The 10752-nt window shown below is 40.1% G+C and overlaps 1 protein-coding gene and 1 long non-coding RNA gene across 3 annotated transcripts in view; one reads left to right on the top strand and one right to left on the bottom strand.

The window, feature by feature from the left end:
• Positions 1-10752, top strand: part of GRIA1 (glutamate ionotropic receptor AMPA type subunit 1) — a 347675-nt gene that overhangs the window by 311974 nt on the left and 24949 nt on the right. The gene's annotated exons all lie outside the window — the stretch shown is intronic.
• The window catches only part of LOC110202336 (uncharacterized), a 793-nt gene continuing 695 nt past the window's right edge, over positions 10655-10752 (bottom strand). Inside the window, exon 3 of the long non-coding RNA XR_002322708.2 lies at positions 10655-10752. This exon is cut by the window's right edge and continues 77 nt beyond it. This is a non-coding gene — a long non-coding RNA (uncharacterized LOC110202336).

Consider the following 10752-nt stretch of genomic DNA (forward strand, 5'->3'; position numbering starts at 1 on the left):
CAGTAGCACCATAGCTCAAGGTTGATCTTAGAATAATAGAATTCTAGAATCTAATACAGGGTTCTTATTTCAAGTAAATGTTTGGCTAGCCACTTTATAATGTCCCTTCCAACTCTGTAAGTCTATGATCCCAGAACTGAACCAAGATCTTAGAGGCCATCGAGGGCAGCCTTTATGTGAATCATGAATCCCCTCTAGGACATTCCTGGCAAACATTCCTACAGCTTCTGCTTTAATATTCTGGGAAATGATCATTTATTTTTTTAAGTTACAGCTTTCATTTATGAAGCACTTTGCATCCACTATCTTAGCTAGCTGTCATAACACCCCTGTGAGGTAGATAGTATGCAGGGATAAGCAAGCAGGAAAGGAATAAGCATTAATTATTCTCATCTGATCCTCACAACGCCCTTATGTGGTAAGTGCTATTAACATCACCATTCTACAAATAAGGAAACTGAGACACAAATTGGAGACGTGATTGATGTGCCTAGGGTTATCCCACTAGGAACGGGTCAGAGATGGAATTTTAAAGACCAGGTCTTCTGAAGCCCTGTCTCGCATTCAGAAATATCAAATCTGTGGCTGACTAGCTATGTGACCTTGAACGAATCACTTTCCACTCTTTGGGTCTTAGTTTCATCTTCTGTAAAATGAAAGATTTGAGTTCGGGGTATTTAAGTCCCCTTCCACTTTGAACAATATATGAATTTATGAAACCTTGGCCTTAGGGTTTAAGAGCTACTTACGTAAGGGTCAAAAAGATAGTAGGATGTCATTCAGGTCTCTGTTAATGGGAATTTTTTTTTTCCTGGCTTTAAAAAAGGGTAACATTTAAACTCTCAGTGTGGGGTAAGCACAATCATAAATATGAACTTTTCAGAGAGCAAACCAGCATTCAGAACCTCTCTTGGGGGATATCAATGCAGCTGTCTAGTTAACTGCCCAGTGTCTGAAAAACATAAATAAAAGCAAAGGTTACTGTAAACTGAGTTCCTATATGAATCAAAAAGCTTTTCCTAAGGAGAGATCAAAATGCCTCTTAACACACTGGAGTCAGCAAATAGTTAAAATTAAACTTAGAAAAAAAATTTCACCAGTGACTCCTTAGGAAGGGGACATAGAGTATTGGAGAGAGCATGGGTAATACTTAGAGTCAGAAGACCTGGGTTTAAGTCTTTAATTTAATTTTATTTTTTCTCAATTACAAATAAAAAATTTAACTTTTTTTGTAATTTTGAGATCCAAATTCTCTTTCTCCCTCCCTCTGCTCCACATTCCTTGAAAAGGCAAGCAATTTGATATATATTATATATGCGCATTTCCATATTAGCCATGTTGCAAAAGAAAACACATATTCCCCCCCAAAAAAAGAAACAAAAATAAAGTTTTAAAAATATACTTTGATCTGCATTCAGATTCTATCTCTTTTCTCTGGAGGTGGACAGCATTTTTCATCGTAAGTCTTTCAGAATTATCTTGGATCATTGTGTTGCTGAGAATAGCTAGGTCATTCACAGTTGATCATCATAAACTATTTCTGTTACTATGTACAATGTTCTCCTGGTTCTGCTCATTTCTCTTTGCATCAGTTCATGTAAGTCTTTCCAGGTTTTTCTGAAAGTATCCTGATTGTTATTTCTTATAATACAGTAGTATTCCATTATAGTCATATACCATAACTCATTCAGCCATTCCCCAATTGATGGGCATCCCCTCAATTTCCAATTCTTTGACGCCACACAAAGAACTACTATATTTGTATATATAAGTCCTTTTCCTTTTTCTTTGATCTCTGAGATACAGACTACCAGTGGTGTTGCTGGGCCAAAGGGTATGCACAATTCTATAACCCATTGGGCATAGTTCCAAATTGCTCTCCAAAGTGGTTAGATCAGTTCACAATTCCACCAGCAGTATATTAGTGCCCCCAATTTTTCCACATTCTCTCCAACATTTGTCATTTTCCTTTTCTGTCTGTCACATTAGCCCTTGGTTCAAGTCTTGCTTTTGACTCTAGCTACTCTGTGACCTTGAGTAAATCCTTCACCTCTCTGTGCTTCAGTTTGCTCATGTATGAAATGGGGATGATAGGACTGTAGGATTATGATGAAAATCTGTATATCTATAAATATATATATATATATATATATTTATGTGTTATAATATCATATAATATATTTATTTATTATAATCCCAGATTGTAAGATCATAGATTTAGAGCTGAAAGGGACCTCAGAGTCCATTTAATCCAACCCTCTGATTTTACAGATGAGGAATTTGAGGTTTGGACAGTTTAAATGACTTGAAGAAGGTCAAACAGTTAGTATATGTCAGAGGCAAGATCTGAACCCAGGTCTCCCCAATCCCTGAGTCCAGCACTCTACCTATTATATCAAACATATTGTGTGGAAAAGCATCCTGTAACTCCTGAGTGCTATATTAATGTGAATTCTTCTGCATTGTGAACACAGGGCCAGCTTCAAAGTTAAGAATTGGATTCAAGTTCTGCCTTTAAGACACGCTAGCAATGCGACAAGTCATAACCTCCCAGTGCCCCCGAGTAACTCTGACACTATGAGTTGCATATGAGGATATGCACTGGGAGGGGATTTTACACACCAGAAGTACTCCCTCCCACAAATGATGTCATGATTCCAAACCAAACAGTCTTACCTCAGCACTTCAAAAGTCCTGTTCATCCATGTGGTTCCCCTTATTGATGGCATGAATTCACTAGAGTCATGCAGCCTTGCCTTAGTTGTTGGTGGTTTTATGAGGTAGTCTAGCCCCAAAATAAATAATTCCCTGGTTGTTCCATATGAAAGAGCTCCACCTACACCTAACTAGGCTGGTCCCCAGACAGCAAACTACAGTCAGTCACTAGGCCTGTACTTGAAAGTTTTCAAGAAGGTAGCACCTGCCAGAGTTTGCATCTCTTTGACATAAACGTCAAAAACCCAGAGTCGCTTGAATCTAATGAGCTAAGAAGCATTTGTTAAGTGTCTGTCAGGTGCCTGCACTAGGTTAGGAACTGAAGAAACAAAGACAAAAATGGATCAGTCCCTGTCCTCAAGGAGCTTACATTCTACTAAGGTGATACAATATGTGTCAAGAAGTGGTGGCCAGGAAAAAAGCTTTGGTTTGGGTCAGGAGTTCATAGCCTAGGGTCAACAGACTCCCCATCAAGGAGTTCATGGATAGATTTCAGGGGTTCTACAAACTTAGATAGGAAAAAATGTTATTAACCTCTAATTGAAATTTAGTATTTCTTTCAGTGATTTAAGAGGAGTCTGTAGGTTTCATCAGCCTTCCAAAGGAGGCCAAAACATAAAATAGGTTAAGAACCCCTGGTCTAGGTAGTGCCAGGGATTATGAATAGTACAGAGCAGTAGATTGGCATACCCTTTCCAATGGCAATAGTAATAATGATTTGATTTTTCTTGCTTTAGGCAAAGGTGAAAAGTAGAAGGTGGGAAAAGTATTGTGTAGCACCAGAGGCAGGGCAGACAACCAGATGCCCCATGCTAGCTAGGCTCAGATGGTCTACTAGGTGGCTGGATGGGATGAAGTATGGTCCAAGGGTCTGGGGGCCAGCACTAAGGTGATTCATTCATCCTCCAATCCAGTCAATGCCACCCCAAGACCCATCCCAAAACTGAGTGTATTAATTCCTCTGAGGTAGAGGTGTGTAAGGTCTCTGGAGATCCAAGCCTTGAAGATCACTCTTCCTGGTGGGAAAAGGTGGACAGTGGTGGCCACCCTGATTAGGTCCTGGTGTCCTGATGGATGGCTAGATGGAATGAAGCATGATCTGGGCTCTATCAGTCAATGATCATTTAATAAGCTCTCACTATATGACAGGCATTGTGCAAAGAAAGACAAAAACATGGACCCAGCCCTCAAAGAAATCATGTCCTACTGGGAGAAATGATGCAAGCAACTATGTACATATAAGGTAGATACGAAGTAAATAAAAAGTAAACTAAGAAAGAAGGCATTACTATTGGGGAGGACCAGAAAATGTATATTGTAGAAGGTAGGAGTCTAGCTGGAGGAAGCGGGGCTTAGTGGTGAAAGTTATTATCATGTCTACTATCATTATTACCATTAATTATGCTATTCCATAATCTCCTAGAGATGCAGAGTGATTCTGAGTTCTCACAGCCTAAGCCAGCAGAGTATAACCTCTGGTGGGTCCTGCCAAAATGCTATCAAGTCATTTGATCCTCACAGCCACCCTGTGAGGTGGGTGCTTTCATTGATTCCAACTGACAAAGGAGGAAACTGAGTCTTAAGGAGGTTAAATGATTTGCCCAGGTTCCTACAACCAATGTATCGGAGATGGAACTTGAACTTAACTTTCTTCTTGACTCAAAGTTCATTGTTCTGTCCAATGTGGCATACTACCTCTCATTAGAACAGGTATTAGCAGTCCGTAGTATGAATATATGTGATATATGTGATGATTTTTCCTCCACTTAATTTTAACAGCCCTATAGATATTTGAAAAAAGTGGTCATGTCCTACCTAAATCTCTTCCTCGGGACAAATATTTCCAAATTCCTTCAATTTAATCTTTATGTAATGTGGTTTAGTATTCCCTGCTGATACTGCTTACTGTTGTTCCTAACATGTGATACCTAGAACATGGCACAATACTCCTTATGAGGTTTAACCAAGGGATCAGATAATAGGACTAGCAGAATCACAGAATTTTATCATTCAGAGAGCCCTCCTTGGCCTTCTAGTCCAACCTCTGCCTGGAAAAGAATCCTACCTACAACTTAATTAGACAAGTGTCATCTACCCTTTGCTTGAAGAGAAATACCTACTTCTTCCCAAGGCAGTCTCTTCTGCATTTAGAGAGATATAATTATGTGGAAGTTTTTTCTTACGTCAAACCTAAATTTCTACTCTTGCGATTTCTTCCTAACAATCTTAGTTGTGCCTCCTGGGGTCAAGTAGAAAAACCCTATTTCTCTTATACCCGAAAAATCTTTAACTGCTTGAACAACTAGGATGATACCCACCCCTCTGTTCCAAATCTCTTTACCAGGAAAGACATGACCCAATTGCTTCAACTATTCCTCATGTGAAGTAATCTTAAGTACTGTCAGCATCCTGATTTCCTTTTATATTTGCTCTATAGTTTACCCCAACGTCCATCCTAAAATGAACACATCATGCCAGAGGTTGTTTGTACATGGCAGAGTACGGTTGGGCTAGCCCTCCCTAGCCAGGGCTCTATGTTACTCTTAGCAGAGCTGAAGTTCTCATTGATTTTTTGGCTACCATATCATACTCTTGACTCATCTCAAGCTTTCAGTCCACTAAAAGCTCCAGCTATTTTTCAAACAAACTGCTAACCAATAACATTTCACCCATCTTGCACTGGTTAAATTGATTTTTTTGAACCTATTTGTAGATCTTAAATTCCTATTGAATTTCATCTGATTCTCTTTGGCTCAGTGTTCTAACCTGTCAAAATTTTTTGGATTCTGACGCTGTCATCCAGGGTGTTACGTACTCCCTCTTCATGTTGTATCTTCTACAACCTTGCTAAGCTGCCATCTGTGCCTACATTCTATTCATTTCAGTAACATTAAGTATGCCTACACCATGCAAAAGATAATAATATCTGACAATTAGCACTTTCAAATTTGCAAAGCACTTGAAATATATTATCTTATTTGAGCCTCACTACAGCCTTAGAAGTTAGGTATTACTGGTATCCTTCCTGTTTTATAGATGACGAAACTAAGGCTAGGAGAACAGTGTTCTCTGGTTGAGAAAAGTTGAGTGATTTACCCATGGTCATACAGAGGATAAATGTCAAAGGTGTGATTTGAACTCAGCTCTTTCTGATTCCATGCTCAGCACTATATCCACATCACCAAAGGGCCCTATCTCATCCAAGTAATTAATAAAAAGTGCTACTAGCAAATTGCCAAGCACAGATCCCTAACTCTTTACAGATCCCTAACACCATCTCTCTGCTTATTGTATTAGGCTATCATGGCTGGGCCATCACCATTCGTCCTGACCTACGTCTTGCCACTAGACTTCAGTGACTCCGCAGGAGAGAGTGAGGCTGATGACTTTGCATAGCCCTGCCTCACTTAAATCCAATTCACTTGCAGGTCAAGACGTTACCCTCCTGATGGCATTGGTCCTCTTCAAGAACAAAGGATAAACAATAACAAAACTATCATGACAGACTTTGTTAAATGTTTTGCTAAAATAATGGGCAAATTATCTACAACATTCTGCAGATCTACCCCTATCTCTCTCGTAACCATATCCAAAAAAAGGAACTGAGATTGGTCTCATATATGACCTGTCTTTAAAGCCATACTGTCTGCTTTGGATCGCTGCTTGCTTTCCTAGACGTTTACCAACTATCCGTTCTAGAGCACGCTAGCCTAGAGTTTATATACAAGCCTCACTTTCTTCCTTTGGGGAGGGAGGAGGTGAAGGAAGAATGAGGATCCACAGCTTCTCCAAATCTCTAGTACTTTTCCTATTGTAGATTGTCTTTCCAAGATCCAAGAGTTTGGCTCAGGAGTCACATCTACCAGTTTTTCACGTACCTTAGAAAATAGTTTATCAGTCTGGTCAGTGAAACTCAGCAGAGGGCTCTTTTACTATTGCTCTACTTACATTCTGTATCAGATCCCTGCTAGCCAGTTTTGTTCAATTCTTTCTGGTCAAAAAATCATTCTCTGAAAGCAAAATAAGAGTTAAACAGCTCCACTTCTCTCCGTCTTCCATTATTGTCCCTCCATTCATAGTGAACAGCAGTCCTATCCCCGCCTTTGAATCTCCTTATTGCCCTGATGTGACTTTCAGAGGCAGTATGGTGTGATGGATAGAGAACTGGTCTCGGCATCAGAAAGAACCTGAGTTCAGTTCCCTTTTCTAACGCACACTGGCTGTGGGACCCTGGAAAGTAAATTAATGCCTCGTTACTCGTGGAAGCTTTCTGAAATGCATTGCCGACCAGACACTGAGCTGCATTTGTAGAAGGAGTTTCCTCACTGAGAATTCTCAATACCAGTACAGTCACAGGTCTGATTCTTTGCTTTTCTCAGCATCCTCAGCTCATCCTGAACTTTACCACTCCTGACCCTCTTCTTATAGGACAACACCTCATTTTCTGGCTCACCCTCAATTACCTGTGCTTGCTTCCACCTTTTGTACACTTCTTTTAACTCTTAAGTTGGATGACAAGTTCACTGTGCATCTACATCAGTTCCTTTGGATGACAACCTGTTTCCTTGGAATTGGAATTGTTTGCATTTGTATCTTTAGAATTTCGTTCTTGAGAATCTTCCTATCCCTCCTGTACAAACTTCTCCTATGGAGTTTTAGGCCATGGGATCTAACCTATCCTTTCTGTGATCCCTTTAAAAACTATTCTCTAGAAATCGAGGGTGCATCTGAAGATTATGCCTGGCTTTCCTTTCCATCTTTATCAAAAATTCTACAGCATGGTGGTCACTTCCTCCGAAGATTCTAATCATTTTTACTTCCGCATCCAGTTCAGTCTTGTTGATCAAAATCTGGGTCAAGAGACCAAGTCTCTTCATTGATTCCTCTCTATGAAGGATAAAATTATCATCAAGGCAAGCCAAGAAATGATTATGCTCTATTTTTGGCAGAATCCCAGGAAATGTCCAGAAAAATGAAGTCTCCAATCACTAGATTGATTCTATGCTGAACTTGTGATATAATTACTTATTTATTTCTTCTTTCATTCTAGGTGGGTTGTGGCATAGCCTGATAATAATCTTGCTTCTTTTTTTCTGCCTCTGTTGATTTCACACACTTATTCTACATTATACTTCCCTGGTCTGGTTTCTTAGATTTCTGTACATAAGTATATAAGTACTATACCTGCCCCCCTTTTACCTATCCTCTTCATTTTGAGCCATATTTCTGCCATGGGCCCCATCCTGTCAAGCTTCAGATATTTATGTGGGCAAGCCTGCTTCCTTGAATTAAGATCTCTTTGTTGAGTCATATTTCAGTCATATCTGACTCTTCCTGACCTCATTTAGGATTTTCTTGGCAAGATAGTGGAGTGGTTTACTATTTCCTTCTGCAGCTCATTTAACAGATGAGAAACTTAGGCAAATGGGGTTAAGAGACTTACCCAGGGTCACACAGGTAGTAAGTCAGATTTGAACTTCCTGACTCCAGGCCTGGTGCTCTGTCCTTTGAGTCCAGTGATATGTGTTCTATCCACCCAGCTGCCCATGAAGAGCTCTAGTATACGCTATTTATTATCTATACTTGGTACATTTGTATATGGACTCATGCAGCCATAGGTTTCACTGCTGCATTTCTTCTTGGAGCCTATAAACTTCTATATATCCCTATTGCTTTTATTCTTTCAGTATGGTACTTATTCTCTACATTACCTATTTTGTGGATGCATACAGACAGTTTTCTCCTTCATCCTGTTTCATTGTAAAGCTCTTTTGATTGGACATGAAAGACTATGTACATTTTTTCCAGCCCTTATTAGATGTACTCCATAACCATCCAAGAATTGATCATTCTTATATTTTAAGCCATAGTCCAAGAATCCAGATCCCATCTTTAACATCACTTTCTTAGCTAGCTGTTTACTTTTCAGATCTGTCTCTTTCTTCTGAAGGCTTTGCCTGTGACACTTCCTTCCTTCTAGACCAAAGGTTTCTGTTAAAGCAGCCTATGATGTCATTCACTTTTTTGGCTGCCAGACATATTGTAACTATTCCCTGGCCCCCAGGTCCATTTCCCATGACCTGTCATTTAGCCAGTCTCTCCCATGCTGCACTTCTATAATTAATTTTTGGAACCCAAAATTTTATCGCTATTAAATTTTATCTCTTTCCTATTACATTTGTCTCTGTTGGTTTTAGCTATTCTTTACTAAGATATTAACTACAAGTAAAGTTGTTGCATGATAAAATCTTCAGATATTAGTCCTGTTCCCAGTGGTATTTTCATTTTAATAGGGGACTTGTGAAGGAATGAATAAATGGATACTTGGCACAGGGCCAAATTTCTCTAAGAGACTGCTAAATCTTAGTCCAGAGGCTTAGATGGGGGAGTGGAGCAGTGTGTTCAAATCATAGAACTTTAGAGCAGAAAGGGATTTCACTAATCATGGCAGACATCTGCTCCTCAAACCCCATCTCATGGATAGGGAAACTGAGGCACTGAGGAAAAGTAACTTGCCCAACATAACTAATCTATGGTATTAATGTCAGAGCTGGAACTCGGACTCAGCTCTCTCAGCCTAGTGCTTTTTGCAGCATACCACGTGGAGGTAGACTTTACAAACTGACAGAATCCTTCCAGGCCATAATCAAACCAGCCCTTCCCTCCGTGCATGAATACTACCTAATAGACACAGGTTATATATATTTCACTAGGGAGGTATCTTATAAATACCACTAAAAAAGTGAAAAGGCAAGATGCTCTGAAATAGTAGGTACTGAGAGGGAAACTAGGATATATGACTTTAAAAATCAATGGTCCCTGCCCTCAAAGAATCAGAATTTAGAGCTAGAAGGGACTTTTAAGTATGATCTCATCCAACCAACCCCCTCCATTTTTTTTCACAGGTGAAGAAACTGTAACCCAGAGTGCTTAAGGGACTTACCCAAGGTCACACAGATAGTTTAACAAACAAACATACAGATAGTTGAACCCCAGCTCTGACTCCAAATGCAGTGAAACCCATGGGGGAAGCAGTGAGGTTGAGGCTGTTGAATCTGAAGACCACTACTTTGGCCCTCTCATGGTTGGCAATGGGCATGTTAATTGTTTGTGGTGTCCTGGGCATGAAATGACTCCTCTTCCTTGGAACCTGAGGATGTGGCCAAGATCTCATGATCAGATCCTCCCAAGGCCACTGGAGTGTGTGGGTGATTGAAGTGGAAATGCATATAGCTTCATTTTAATAGCAGCCGTGTAAGTGGATGCAATCTGTTGACCTGATGATGCCGAAAGTCACTGGAAAAAAATCGCACAACCATTGCCTTCTGATAAACTGAATCTGTTTCCGTATGTCCTAAAATGTATGAAGTGTTTTAAACTTAATTTGCCTCCATCCTCCTCAACATGTTAGGTTCTCCTGAAATTTGATTGAATGTTTCTTTTTGTGACTTAATTAAGAAGAGATTGCCAATCATGTTGTTTTTATATGTCTCTTGTGACGTGAGTAACACTCAGAGGAATGGGTGAGCCAGATTCCCTCTCCCACCCCTCCAACTGCCAAGTTAATAACTCTTTTTGCCATAAAGACTATCCCTAAATGTTGTTGTTTCCCTTTCTCTGGGCCATATTATTTCTGCTTGACAGTAGTAGTAATAGTAATTATAATCATCATCTTCTTCTTCATCATAATATTAATGTGAGTGGACTTTTTTAAAAGACTCAGTATTTCTAAGCCCTCATGTGGTATACCCATCCCCCTTTTTAGACAACAAGACAGAGCTCACCCTTGGGCCCTGCAGTGCCTGGAACATAGAAGACCTTAGGAGCCCACATCAAAGCCCTACAAAAGTACCCTTCCTGTTTTGGAGACTAAGGGTTGTAGTCCACCTCTCGTACCACCCCCCCTTACCTGGAATGATGGAGGCTCCGGCTCCCTACCTCAGAGCCCTGAGAGGGCCCCTTCCTGGCAGGCTGGGTCATAGGGAGCTGCTTCACCGATCCCTTATGTCACACAGCTTTCTGAGTGTTCTCCGCCTG

Source organism: Phascolarctos cinereus, unplaced genomic scaffold (assembly GCF_003287225.1).
Source record: "Phascolarctos cinereus isolate Bilbo 61053 unplaced genomic scaffold, phaCin_HiC Scaffold_2;HRSCAF=192, whole genome shotgun sequence".
Taxonomy (NCBI): Eukaryota; Metazoa; Chordata; class Mammalia; order Diprotodontia; family Phascolarctidae; genus Phascolarctos; species Phascolarctos cinereus.